The sequence below is a fragment of the Rhyacophila brunnea genome, unplaced genomic scaffold (genome assembly GCF_057557595.1).
Source record: "Rhyacophila brunnea isolate RB1 unplaced genomic scaffold, BYU_Rbru_1.0 scaffold_9, whole genome shotgun sequence".
NCBI classification, from domain to species: Eukaryota; Metazoa; Arthropoda; class Insecta; order Trichoptera; family Rhyacophilidae; genus Rhyacophila; species Rhyacophila brunnea.
In genome coordinates, this window is record NW_028233361.1 from 27,740,010 (window position 1) to 27,755,738 (window position 15,729).

The window sequence follows — 15,729 nt, forward strand, 5'->3', positions numbered from 1 at the left end:
ACCACGATTTATAAGGTAAGAAAACACATATTTCTATTTCACATACTACACATATGGAGCTTATCTTTCATACTACAGATATAATAAAACATATCGCAGGTTTAACAATAAAACTAAGCTAAATTTTGGCTTCAAACACTTCTGAAACAGAATCCGTTACTTCCACTCCGAAACTATATTGGTGGTAACGTATATGTGGAATGTAAAAGTAACGAAATGGCATGCATAAAGTTGGGTTTACAGTGTGTGTTTAGTTCTTCATAGATTATAAAAAAAATTATTTTGTCTGTTCGTATGAAAAACAAAAATATTTTCATTAAAAAATATAAAAAATAACCTGACTATAATATAATAATATAATAAAGATTAAAAAAGTATGTGATATGTCTGAATACGCAAAAATAGCGCACATAAAAGTATGGAGATAAAAAAAAACAACAGAAGGAAAAGAAAAAACACCAGACTGAAATAATTGCGAGACAGGCACTGGCTCTGTCATACTCTTTCTGTTATACGCCACCAAAATTTTAAAACTTCTCCATACATTTTAGGCATAGAAATTTATAAAAATGTATGAAAAAGTATTTTTTTGTCACGTTTAACAGAAATGTGTACTCGATTAGATTTAATACCTAGAACTGTAGGTATTCACGAAATGTCAGAAAAGTACGTCTTGATTACAATCAACCTGTATAGCTACATTTTATGTTGATGAATACAATTAAATTTCAAGACAACATAAAGTCGAACTTGGTTATTACGAGGAAGATGGGACCGACTGAATTTGCTTGTTATAAGCGTTACTCGTTATATCAGAGAATAGGTATTTTTAAATGAGCATGTCACATTACACAAAAAGCCGAAAATAAAAAATTTGGAAACCATCGTAAAAATCCCCGAAACGAGCATGGCATTCATAAACTACAAAAGAAGTTGTTTATTGTAATTAACGCTGGTAGGTACCTACGGACTTCACAAACCTTGGATTTTTCAACCATATGCGTGGATACTTTTTTATTATTGTCGGTGAAACACCAATAAGGTAGGTACTTAGACACTTTACTAGTGTCATAAACGTAATCCGACCCCGGCGGCATCCTGTCCAATCGGATTTTATTGCTTAGGGTCGAAATGTTTTAAAACGGTCGACACATTAACAGTATTTTAGCTCGGTATATCCGATAAGTTGCTCGTTATAACAGTGAAAGAATTAAATGTAAGGCGAAAATCATAAACCAATTGTCAACAAATGTTTCGTTATTACATCCGAGATCTCGCTATGTCAGAGATCGTAATAACCGAGTTTGACTATAATTATTTTCGTAAAAGTTATATACTCCGTGCCGCGCTAGGAACTCGCGTCTGAATCCCTTGCTGATTTTTTTTTTCATATATTGTTAATTTGCTTAAAAATATTTTTTATCTGAGTTACAAATAATATAAATGCCAAATAAAGTTATGGTAATGTATAGTGTGTCAAAATTATTACCTACCTTATTTTACAAGTATTGTGAAATTTATTATAAAATATGTCTATTTTAGTGATTAAGTTTGATTTGTTTTGTTATTTTGACGCACGTTGAATATTTATCTGTCTATCAAAAAATTCAAATAAATTTCATAAAACAAAAATTTGTTTTTATGGTAACATGTAACTTAAGCTTTACAAATTACACTCCGTTACCATTTCGTTCCATTCCGAAAATGTCCCCAAAAAAGTTGAACGTTAACTATTTTTCATTTGATTATTAAATAACGAAACTTATTTATTTTTCCAATAAAATTTAGTTAAAGTGATTATTGTCTTTAAAAAAATAGCAGAACGAACATTGATTGGTTTTTTCAAATACTAAAGGAAAAATGCTCTGCCATTATAGACATAGGGTAACGGAGGGGAACGAAATGTGCCCAAGAATTAAAATTCAATAATATTTTTTGACTATTTGTAGTTTTATTTTGAAGTGTATGGTTTTTTTAATCTAATAGAGCTCTTTTAAGTGATAAAAAGTGTTTCATTCATGTTTTAAAAGCTAAGTTTCGTAGTCACGGAACGGAAACTTATTATGCCCAATTTCATAATAAAAATGATATAAATATTGTATTAATCAATATTTTGCTGAAAAATTGCTATCACCAATTCAGCAATAGAACAAGGAATCTGCTAGCTATATAAAAATGGTTAATTTGAGTGAAAAAATAATATTACCCAAATTTCAAACATGTACAAACTTTGGCGAAAATGCCCAAATATACAAAAAAAAGACGCCGCATTTTGTGGTTGGTACGAGTGCAACTACACAAAACAGTTCTGGGTAGCAAATGATAAAGAAAGATCGCCCTGATGGTAACCGACCTCCATTAGGAGATAGCACGATAATAATAATAATAATAGGTAATGTAACTATAGTAATGGTAACGTCATTTACACCGCTGAGTTTTCGATTTTCCGCAGTGGAAATATATTCATCTTGCAAAAATGAAATTATAACTACAGGTAACAATTTATCATGGATATGTCACTTATCATATTATTATTATCACTCATTAATTTTCTTCTATTTCTTACAATCCGAAATTGCAGGTTACTTACCTATATTTATCGTTAGTCATCACTAGGGAATCCAATCCCGAGCCAAAATTCTGATCCCGGGATTTCGGGATTACAATATGACAATCCCGGGATCCCTGGACTGGTCCCGGATTGACATTTTTTACCATTTTTAATATAAAATTTTTATATTTATAAATAAAATTGATAAAATCGGTCAAAAATAAATCTAGTATAATTTATACTATTTAAGACATTTATAGTTAATATTGTATACGTTCAATCTTGGAAATACATAAGTTTAATGGAGTAAATAATGTTGTAATATAAATAATAATGTGTATTTAATATGAGATTGCTGTTTCTGATAGTAAAGACTTAATGAATGGGTTAGCGAGATTTAAAATAGTAAAGCAAATCATGGTATACTTATGGCCTTTCCGCTTTATAAATCTAATTAGTCGGCCAAATATGAATCTGCCGTAAAATGTATGAGATCATGGTGGAATTACTTTGTTAATAGTGCTAAGCATTGTTTTTTCCAATCTTTCTCATTTTTATTAATCTATGTGAAAAAAATAAAATGAATCGGCAACTTACACATGGGTATAAATCAAACTCAGTTTATTTCTAGTGTAGTTATTTGTTTTTAAAAGTATTTTTTCTGTTATATTTTCGTTTTTATTTTATTTTCCATAAAAATTGATAAAAAAATCAATCCCGAAGGTTTCGGGATTATATTTATCAATCTCGGGATTCATAGGTATCGAAAATAGCTCGAGAAAGATTAAGCTCTAGAAAATATCCTGGGATTGGAATCCCAAGTCATCACATATAATAATATTAATTTATAATAATTCATATAAAATGTACAAAGTAAAGTTGAGAAGGTTAAATATTTTAAGAATCAATAAAACAGCGATTTGGTTCAACACACTAATTGCTCTATCAATTGCTATCGCCAATGCTAGGTTAGTACTACATCTTGCATCGTGAAAATTTTGGTATGTGATATAAGGAAAAACTGCATAATGATAATTATTTTTTCACATATCAATGGCAAACAGGTATCATGACTCAGTGAAATGTTTGAAGAAAACATTTCTTTTTTTACTGCAAAGCGGAGATTTCACCACTTTCACTATAAATATAATAACGTAACATAAAAAAAACAAAAGTTCTGCGAGGTTTATTTTCACAACAATTTCACAAAATACATATTAAATCAGAAACGTATATTATAAGAATATCAACAAGTTTCGGTCTAAATATTATTTAAAATGCATATCTAATAATTATAATGTAAATAAAAAAATACGAAAATATGCTTTCTTCTATTGACGTCACGGTGAAATGAAAACAGAATAAATTAAATTATCGCTAGGTAACCGCAACTTCCATGGCTTAATTAATAGATTCTACATTTTTAATTAGCAACATTTAGTGCTGTAAAAATACTTACCAAAACAAACCATTTAAACTTTCTAGTGTTTTGAAACACACATAATAAATTCCGATTTTAACGCTATATATTATAAATTTACACAACAGTTTGTAAAAACGTCTTCGCTGTGTCGTCATTATGAATGTTACTTGTCTTATATTACTCAATCACGCGCATTTAACTCCATACAAACTAGAAAAAACGCATATTGTGCAAGGCTTATTAAAAGCAATCTGTGCACTCACATTTCCTCGATGGTAGAAATGGTATTTTAGCACCGGCATTGAACTACTATGATATATTTCATAAACGATCTCTTATAAAAGATAATATCACTACGTTCTTCTTTCAACCATGTTTGTTGTTTGTGAGGTTTGTATTGACAGATTTTGTTTTTTACGAGAAATGGATGTCAGCCACTTGCTCAACCTATTAGGTCCATACCCTGACAGACACAAATTGAAAAACAATATGTGTACTTACCAGACCCAGGATTCGAACCTGGGACCTCCAACGCTTAAGCCGCGCGGCCACCGTGGGCGTTAGATATGTATCACTACATTATATACTTATTATCAAATATTAGTCAATATGGTATTTTAGCACCGATACTGCACAACTTTTGAATTAGTTTTGATAGAGGAGTAAGGCCGGTATTAGAGTATCAAAGATCTTTTATAAAACCTTTTACAGTGGATCAAAAAATTTATACTTTATAAAAAAATATGTCTTTTATAAAAGATATTTTATAATACGAGAGATAGTAGATAATATCACGACATTATGTTTTATCAAACTAAAGATCAGTCAATGATAAAGTGTTCGCAGATGAAGTCGTCAAAATTCAATAGATTGATTTTTTTTTTACTAAAATCAACGATGTTTCTTGACAAAAAATTGATTAGTGGGTTCAAAGTATGATATTGTTATAATCTCACAAACTTTTTTTTTAAATCACGCAAATGTGATCATTAATCTACTAATACAATGTTAATAGTATTATAGTAGATCTAATAAAATTTCAGTCAACTTGGTAACACTAGTAGTCACTTTTATTTTGACAGTTCATTACAAAATACAAAATTGAAGATGGCAAGAAAATTATTAATTTTAAGATATTATGAAAAATATTAAATCCTGTATAAAATAATCGTCACCATAACAAAAATTAAAATACTAGACTGAAAAAAAATCAAATTCTACTTTTCGCATCACTGTCGGTATGTGTCGGATGTTTTTTGAATTCTTTCAGGTGTTCTCCAAGGATCAAATTTCGGGCCAATTATGTTGCTTATATTTGTCAATCACATTGTGAATGCCATGAATGGAATTGGATTTTTAGTTTTTGCAGATTTAAAATTATATGCGACAATTTGCAACGATATCTCTATACATTTGAAAGTTTGACAATAAAGAATAAATTTAAATTTAATAGGTACTGACAAATTACTTTTTCTATATCAAGATCCCCCCGGTTGAATATAAAACAATACGATGTAAAAAAAAGTTCGCTAATTCGCACTGAAAGATCTTAGCAAAAAAATTTCTTCACTCGTAAATTATTTTTGAATAAATAATATAAACTTACGTTCGTTCTCCATAGTCCATTTATTAAACTTAAAATATATTACAGTGTAATATTCTCGTGTTTTATGAAACTGCTCATAAAATAAACGCTATAAAACATTTGATAAAATATCTCTGATAGTCTAATACCGCTACCAGCCTAATACGAACAATTTCAGCAACACGACGCCAATTTCAACAAATCGCTGCCATGTCACTAAATCAGCCTGTGTAAATTTGTAGTGTGAAAATTAATTCCACGTTCCCGAATCATTTTGTATCCTTCAGTTAATTGTGAGGCTGTGAAATTCCAATTCAGGGCTCTTAATAAGTTCCGGTACACCGGTCCGTTTGATTGACAAATCACCTGTCCGTGCGCCACAAAGGTTCGCTACAGGATGATGGACGGTCCAATCTGTTACAAAACTAACCTGAACAAGTTACCTGCCCGTTGTTTTTAGATAAATTGTTGAAACCAGGTGGTTTCAATCACGCGTAATAAATAGTACGTGGGAACATATTCCACTCTAAACAAACATTTTCGTTTTACATTTTTAATTGATTGCTTACATTTCTATAATACACATTCAATACTGTTATCATCATCATCATCATCTGTGGCCTAACTAAGTACAGATTTCCACTGAGCCCTCTTCTTGAATATGTTACTCCAGTAGAGGTGAGATGGAAATACTGTCACCAGTTTGTGTACTCAAGTTTCGGATGAAACTACCCATACAAGGTATGTGTGGCCCAATAAACTTATTCCAAAAAACTTGTGATGATATCATCGCGAGTCGCTGTTCTGTGCACTCGCCAGTTGGTAGACTTTCAACACTATTAACGACATTAAATGCGCACGATCGAGATAGCAATTGAATATGGGTATATTTTAATTTACTAGTCTATTGCATTAGAATGTATGAATAATAGGTCATAAATGTTGTATCGCAGCACAGTGGTGAGATGACGCACAGGCTTAGGCTTGTTATATACCGCTCAAAACATGTTTAAAATTTAAAAAAAACTCATAAATTTAAAATGTCTTTAAAATTTTCTAATAAATGGGACTTTTCGACAAGCGGAGCTCAGCGTAGTTTTAGCGATTCTATTGAAGCCGATACACAGTCTGAGTTCCCTGGGCCGATACGTATTTCAAAATACTAATAATATGGAGCTGGTTTTAGTTTCAGTTGAGTATGAAACTTTTGTCGCATACGCACGCCAAACGATATATATAGTATTCCAAATACTAGTAAGTATTTTGGAACAAGTTTATATAAGTACTAAGTATTTTTTATACTGGTAGTAAGTATACTTAGTCTTCAAAATCGACCAGATTTCCCATCTCTATACTCCAGGCATGTCCAACGCGGAAAAAGAAAAAAATAAAAATATTATGGTGGCGTAATCGATTACGAACGTTTAATGAACATACAGAACACCAACATAATCAAAGAATAGATACGAGAACTTTGAAAATCCAATATGGTTTAAACTTCGCTTCATGCTTTATGGAACATATACCTACTTAGATAGGTATTGTAAATTCAGTGTTTTTGACTCGTTAGTGAGTGCTAGACACACTAAACAGACAAAGCTCTCACGTAGAGGAAGTCATCATTAAGCCGCGGGTAACGATGTCAAACTTCATGTATCCTATATCCAGGTGTAGCAACTCTAACGTTTCAAAATATCTACCCTTTAAATTTCGCGGAAAATGTTTCATCAAAGAACAAGTTATATTGAAAGTTATAAGCTATGTAATATATAATAATTCTAAAGCCAGTTATGGCATTTATTTAACAAAATAAAAGTAATAATTTACCAAATACCAAAATTGATGTCGTATTGCATCGATTATAAGATACACAATAATAAAATACCTTCTGCTTTTTATTGTCATTATAATATGAGTTACATCTTCATAATAATATTATTTTTATTATTATTATATCGATGCAAAACGGTACCTACTGAGTTTGTTTTAGCAATGTGCTTACGGTACTTAAGACACTTTACATTTACCTATATTCAAAAGCTCATTTATTGACACATATAGGTCATAGATCGATGTCTGCTAACCTTAATATTTTTAGACACGTGCACATCTTTTGGAGCAGTGTCATCAATCTTGCAGCTCTATTCCAAATTGTTCACTCTACAAGATTTTTCTGTTAATTCTGTTGGTCCAAGATAAATCCGATAACTTCTGGCTCAATTTTGTATTATGTAAGTAAACGGTGGCTATCAAAATTGCACGTTAACACATAACACCTGGCATCTGATGTGCGTATGACATTTTTTAGGAAACGTTAGGTATGTTAGTGTTCATACCCCGAGATAGTTATCTCTTGGAATGCGTCGTAGCATTTTTATCACTGTTTTTATGTTGTAATAAAGCTGACAGGAGTATCTATACAGGTAATATAGGAAATAATTATTTTCCGATTCCCTTTCTACAACGAATGCTCGCTTATCACTGTCTTGAGTCTCGTAGGGCACTTCTGCTTTTGAGATATATTTGCCTGTTTTGAGGGATGGTTTCCAACCCTGAAGTCATAAAGAAATTGAATTTATATGCACCCGTTAATTACCTAGTGGTCGCACCCATGACCTCTTTTCAGTTTAGAAGTGTTTCCTCGTGTCAAACTTCACCATTAGCAAAGGGTGTGAGAGTAGTCAATGTACACCCCTTATATATATACATTTTCAATGTGCTGTGTATTTTGTTTTAAAATTTTTATTTTATTGTGTAACATTATTTACATACCTTACGATGACTGCGCGGCTTGAACGTCGGTCTATCGCGTCGTGGGTTCCAGGTTCGAATCCTGAGTCTGGCAACGACACATATTGTTTTTCAATTTGTATACGAGTCAAGAGTATGGACCTTATATGTTGAGTAAGTGGCTGACATCCATTTATCGTAAAAACAAAATCTGTTAATACGAATCTCCACTCTGTGGACGCCCATATTATGATCTTATTAGGATCGAACATGGCCGGATAACATTGTTTATGTTTTTTTATTGAATTTGTTTGTATATAACTAGTTATTTCCAATTAACATCTAGATGTTGTCAACGTCCTAAATTCTGATTTGTAATGTTCAAAATGATTTGCTTTTTTTTATTAAATAAATATATATCCATGCAATACGTATATTGTTCATACCTCGAGATATTTAACTCTTGGAATACGTCATAGCATTTTTATTGATTTTTGAGTAACTGTTATGTTGGAATAAAGCTGATGGGGTTGGTACGGAGTACCTATGCAGGTGAATACTCTCTATGCAATACGTATGTATTTAAGTATTCAATTCTTATATTGTGATAAAACTTATGAGTTTGGCAGCGAGCGATGCGAGGATTTACATATAAAATGCGAAGCAATAAAGGCGACGCGAACAAAGCCTCGTCGATTTTCATAATACGACCTACATCGGTATTTGCAAATGCTCAGGGGAAAGGATCCTATGTACAAACTCACTATACAAGTAAGTAGGGCATTCACGAAATTGGAACAACGTCTGGCGATTGTTCCATTCTGGGGTTTATACTAGGCATATTAAATAGCACGGCTTTCATACACTATGAATAAGACTTAACTAAGCATAAAATATCATGTATTAATATAATTGGCGTTGACGTGGTAGAACTCCATTATAATGGTTTTAAAAACAAAGTTATTTGTTTCCAGCTATAAACTTATATTTATATAACATAAATTATAATCAACTTAGTTAAAAACCAAAGGAAAATAGCATTACGCATTGAAAAAATAGTTAGTAATTAAATTATACGGGTAACTCGACATTTGAGATCACCGCTGTTAAGTACCTACTCAGGAACCAACACTTCCCAAAAGAACGAGATGAACTACTTGCCAGCAGACTAAAGACTGAAAATGCAGCCTTCCTCACACTTAAGAATCTACTCAGATGCAAGCTATTGACTAAAAAGACAAAATTCCGGGTACACCGTGAAATCGATCGCTCTGTATGAGTGAAAAACCTGGAGCCTATAATGGAGAAACAAGAGAAGCTCTCCAAATATTCGAAAACAAAATTCTTCGAAAAGTACTTGGACCGGTTAGAGAAAAGCAAAGGTGGCGCATCCTTGCGAATTTTGAGCTCTGCGAACAATTTAAACCCAATATAGTCCGTCAATGACTTAAGGGCAAGATGGATCTAAAACTATCCATAATGTTTATGAAGGACCCCCTGGCCCGCTCCCTAAAGCGATGGACGGATAACGTCAAGATGAACGCAGATAGGCAGAGAGAGAGAGAGAGAGAGAGAGAGAACTCGGGATAGAGATTACTGGGTGACGGTTGTGCAGTGGGTCATGGACCCGAATGGTCTGTAACGCCAGCTTAAGTATATATTATATATTGGGGTAGTTCCTTAATAACATAATGGGGGACATTATGCAAAGCATGAAAAAGATTTATTGAAAGGTTTTAGAAGGAGTATTTGTTTTCTTTTATTTTGTTAACTGCCAATTCATGGTGGAACTGCATTGTATTGTTGTTTTTATTTGAAACCGAAACCGGTCCTAATATATTAATTAAAGTGGAATAAGTACTATAGAAAAATTGCGTTTTATTAAATAAAAACAACAAGGAGTATTTGTAATGGAAGGTGAGATCGTGTCGCCTTACCGGACACCCTTACTAATAGGAAACCTGCAAGTCGGCTTATGATGTTTTGCACTTGTTGCAGTATACACAATACTTTATAATAATTAAATAATTAGTTATAATTTTTGTAATATCGCTCGTACACCAGCATGTGTTTACCGAAACTTTACTCATTTGAATAAGGAAAGAGTTTACACACAACTTAGTGTACTGATAAGTGGTAATAAGTAAATAAAAGTATAACAATCATAATATTGCATAGGAATTTATGAAAATTTCAATCTAATTTAAACCTAATAAAAAATGTTGAAAATGTATTCAAAAATAAACTTTAGTACCTATATGCGTTTCGAAAATCATATTCTGCCATAATATGAAGAAACCACGAACCAGCCAATCCGAAATATAAAAAAATACTCGCAACGGAATGTTTTATGTACGCTAAAAAGAATACGCAAGACTGTCTACTGCAATACTTATAGTACCTAGTACAGGGATAGCGAACCTATGGCACGCGAGATGATTTTGCATGGCACGCGAATGTTTTGTGTTGAAGAGGAAAAAAATAGAAATCTAATTCAAACGATATTTTTTAACAAAAACTTTTACAAATACCTAAATATATGTTATACCTATTATGACATTAAAAATTCGTATTTTCTTCGGTTTTTAATAATATGTTATCAATCGGTGAGCAAACGGAAACGACGAAATTCATGCAAAAATGACAGATCGCATTGTATAAAAAATAACAGGCAGCTGATACTCTTGAAGTCTTGATGAATAAGCATTATAATTAATTGAAATTGTATAGATGGGTTCTTAGGTTTTACGCGTCATACATAATAATATTATAGCATCGACCTCATCAGGCGGTGGGGAAAGTCGTGTCGTAAACCTCTGATTTTGATCGATTTACAAACATTTTACAATGCTTGAGATTACAGTAGCGAGAGGATGCCTCATCTGATCCGAGAAATTTTGGCGTCAATTTGTGCGTAAAGAACCAAACTAAGTAGGTATTATAGTAATAATACTCAAGAACTCAATTGCTTATAATTTTTGAACTTTTTTAATTATAATTATTTTATCATTTTTTCCTGCTCGAACTTCTCGAAAAACTGCTCGGCACGCCAGTCAAAAAATAATATTTGGGATTTTTTGGCACGTGTACGTAAAAACGTTCGCCATCCCTGACCTAGTAGAATAACATAAGAAATTTCAATGACTAAGAAATAACTGGGCCTGTCATTATATTATATTGCTGTTCTCAAAAAACGTGGGAAGTAATGCTATAGTTATAATATTACCAGCGGTTGTACTAAATTTTATATAGTCAAAAGACAATGCGCGTAAAAACCATTAAATACAAACTGTCCTACTAAATAAACTGTTGAAGTATGTAACTATTTCCCAAGCAGTATAGATGCAAGTCTGTGAAATTTTAAATTGGTGTTTGGAGCAGCAGTCACAAATTAATATGACGTATTTTGCTGCACTGAAATCGAAGTGAATAAAACCAATGCAATCTGCAACCACACCTGCCCCTGTTCTGCTTCAGTTACCGTCATTGGAATGTATCGCGTCATTGTAAGTATTCCAAGGATCTCTCTCTCTCTCCAGCCGGACACACTCAGCCTCTCTAAGTACCTATAGTCGTTGTCCGCCCATATACTCCGGGGTCGGTCCAGAGGTTTATTCAGGAGAGCTCTAGGTTAATTACTAAGGTAATAACAATTCAATAATCCGGTCGCGATACCTTCCACTTGCGGTGGGTGCAATGGAATAAAAGCGCTGGGGGTGCACAATACGGAGGGTAGTACTGGGCGAAAAAGCAACGTTTAACATAATGTAAAATGTCTGGTATAGGTGCAGTGTTGTACTCGATCTGAACTAAATACTGCCTGATGAATTTCTGATGTTGTACCTACTTCATGATTACTCAGAAAAACCATATGACGAGCTTTGATAACAGATGGCAACAATGTCCCAAACGAAGAGGTTGTAGCCATCCCCTATCATCTAAAGTGAAGTTGCAACATTGGATCTTAAGAGAATGCCTTATGAGAGTCTCAGACTGACCTGTCTCTAATTACAATCCTCAGAATAGGTACCTACATACCACACGAGATATTGCCATTGTCTGTTGATTCTTTGGAGTGTAGCATGATATCCAAATCCAAATAATTCACGTTAGGAGCTGACATGAATTCTGGATTAAAAAATAGCTGACATTGGATTCATCTACGAAAATTTTTATTGTATATTCAAAGAAGGTTCTGTAGGAATGTTATAGCCAAGATGATTGCATATATCTCGATCTATGCGAGTGACTAAGAGAAGGAAACTTGTGAGGAAAACTATCTAGTATCTACCAGTATACTCGGGAGGAATTCTATAGTATTTTTTCATGCATGAAATCCCAATTTACTTTCCTAGATAACAAATTAACAGCAAACATTTGAGATATAAAATATGTTGTTTTTCTTCAAATAATTGGATTTATTAATTTAATAGAATAAATCGACGGGACCAATTTTTTATATTTCTATATGGAAATTGAAAATGAAGAATAGGTTGGTGAATATTTCATACATAGCAAAAGATACTAGATACTATTAATAATATCAGTATGCATTACATTAATTTAAAAACTTTAATTGCAGGGTGCCATTTCACTATAGCTAGTGAATACTAGAATTTAATATTTAGTTATGCTAAAACTAAGACTTATTGTTTTAATTTAAGGGATAAGCTTTATCATAAGAGAGCATTCGTGTTGAAGAAATTTAGGGAAAATGCTTAGGGATTTGGAAGATAAAGGGTTCGTATATCGGTCCAGTCTTGACTGTCTCGGGTCCCCAAACTACCACGGACCGTACGTATAAAATATAGGATATACTTATTGAACTTACTTAAATAAACGTGTATCAACCATATATAAACATCCCTTTCAAATAAACATGTGTCTTTTTAAAACATTGATAGCACAAAAAAATCTATTAATCGACCACGTATAAACATTAACACACTCCATACGATACCTTTAACTTGGGGATGTATTTTGTCACTCAGTGTCAACATAACTTCGCTCACCTGAAAAAGAAAGAAACATATATTGTTAATAAATTATTATACATGGATTAAATAATATTAAATGGTTATTAATTAACCGAGTTATGTACACATTAAGCGACTGTTATGTTATGAAAACTTAAGCAAAAAAATATTGTTCATTGATAGATACTTTGATAAAATACTGCTATTCAATTCTTTTACATTCGTACACATTACAAATTACAGGTTCAAGCCGTTTACATAATATGAACAATATTAAGAAATATAAGAAGCACGATGAAAACAGTTAGACAATACAAACAATTAATATTAAAAATCTGTGTGATTAAAAATATATAAAATGATAATATAATTAATTTTACTATACCGAAGTGGAACTACTTATTGAGTGAGCTAAATATACACTAGTTTAATAAATTATCAATTGACATCCACCAAACTCATTATCACGCAAGTGGAATGTATCAATATCCGTCTAAGTGGCAAATTAAGTGCCATTGAGCAGATTACATGCATATTTAATAATAGACAAAACTATTATGTAAGTACCAAAAAATGCAAAATATTGCTACATTTGGATTATCGTTGGACTATACTATACTCGTATTTAAACCCACAATTTGTTTTTTTTAGTCGATAGCTATTCCGGTTGTCACGCTATTATCAAGACTTACCCAACATGTAAATTGTATAACCGAAATAAAAAGTCGTAAACTGGAGGTACGACTACCTTCCTCACCCCGCAGTGATCCTATGAGTGAAATCTACGCGTTGTGATCCGATTTGGCAAGAGGCGCTTGACGTGGCGTTGGACCGATTAAAATTGCACGATAATACGCCATTTCCGAGGTCCGAGGCGGAAATTCTGAGAATGAAAATTTTATACGGGTTTGCAATACCGAGTTCCGACATGAGATAATATATAAAATAAATAAAACCAAGGGTGCGATAAAACATAAAAATACCCTTATATGGAGATATGAAGGATTCTAAAGCTTTTAGGATAATGCCCATTGATATTATATACATTTTCCAATATAAATGATATTATCATAGTGTAAAAAAGGGTAAGTGCTTTCAGTAGGTATCTACTTACTCGTCGGCTATATGTAAACTTGTGGAATTTTCATATGAACCAGGCGAACAAAAGAGGTGGTGGAAAGGAAATCTAGGCTAACACTAGGAATTCCATTAGACGAAATATCTACATTGAAATTCCCGAAGACGCTCCAGAAATCCAGGCATCTAGTAATGTATAAACAGAAAACAAATTTTAATATAAATATTACCAATATAATAAATAATACAACAGTTTAGGCATGTTAAGGACTTCACGTGGCACATTTTATTTTTTAAATTTCATAATTTTCGTGGGTAGAAAACATCGATAAAAAAATGTTTCGCTAGGCTCATTTTGATATAAAAATAAGATGGCGGCGGTCTTTTTATATCTATCACCTGAGTATCACCTGATCAAACAAGACACAATATAATATGAAGAGTGTAGGTATAACGTGTCTGTTGAGCAATTAATGTGAATAATAATTCTACTCGAAGGTATTCATTTGTTCACGCGATGCTCATCAACAACTTCCTAATTCTCTGTTTTAAAGTATGTTGTGTAAGCTGTGTAAGGGCTGTATGTATGAGATTACCAAATTCTTTATAAGCTATTTAACCGATTTTCTACCATATAGCGTACATCACTGTTTGTGATGTAAGCAATCTGACGTCACACGCCATTCAAAATGGCTGCTTCATCTGTCACTTTCAAATGTCATTTTATAATGCATTCATTACAACAAACGTTTGCTTGAGGCCCTCGTTCATTTTGTAGACTCTGTAAAACATTTGCGAACATTAAAAACAGTTCCTAGTCGTGCTGTTTACAAAATACGTATAGTTTTGATATATAGTCTATAATCTAGATAGTAGGATGGTAGATAGATAGATAGTAGGATAACATGGATTTACGTAAGATTATGATAAAATATCTCCGCTAAACGACCGCAAATATAGGTACCTACTGCTGCATCTGTATAATATTATACAGTGATCATTACATTATATTCTAAGCTAAATCCATTTTCATTTCTGTCATTACTTATTCCGTTTTGACATCTCATAATTATATATGTGATTGAAGTGAAGTTAGTCATAATATAATTAATTGTATGTATTGCCGTCAAATGGAAATGTTTATCGGGAATACTTTATCCTTTCGTACAGTAGAATTATAAAATAAATGTGATAATATAACTGATAAATTATTTAAAGTTCATAATAATTATTCATGTATAATTATTAAATTTATATGGTACCGTTCGTACACTTTCAGACACGTTTACAACTTCAAAATTTAAAATTAATGGTCGGGGAATGAAATTTTATAAGTTTGCCATTATTTGCACGCTATGACACATTATGACGTCACATCGTGACGTCG

At 32.4% G+C, this 15,729-nt stretch overlaps 1 protein-coding gene across 2 annotated transcripts in view; it reads right to left on the reverse strand.

Annotated features, from left to right (window-relative positions):
* Nucleotides 1–15,729, reverse strand: part of LOC147063482 (uncharacterized) — a 275,530-nt gene that overhangs the window by 58,647 nt on the left and 201,154 nt on the right. The window lies entirely within an intron of this gene.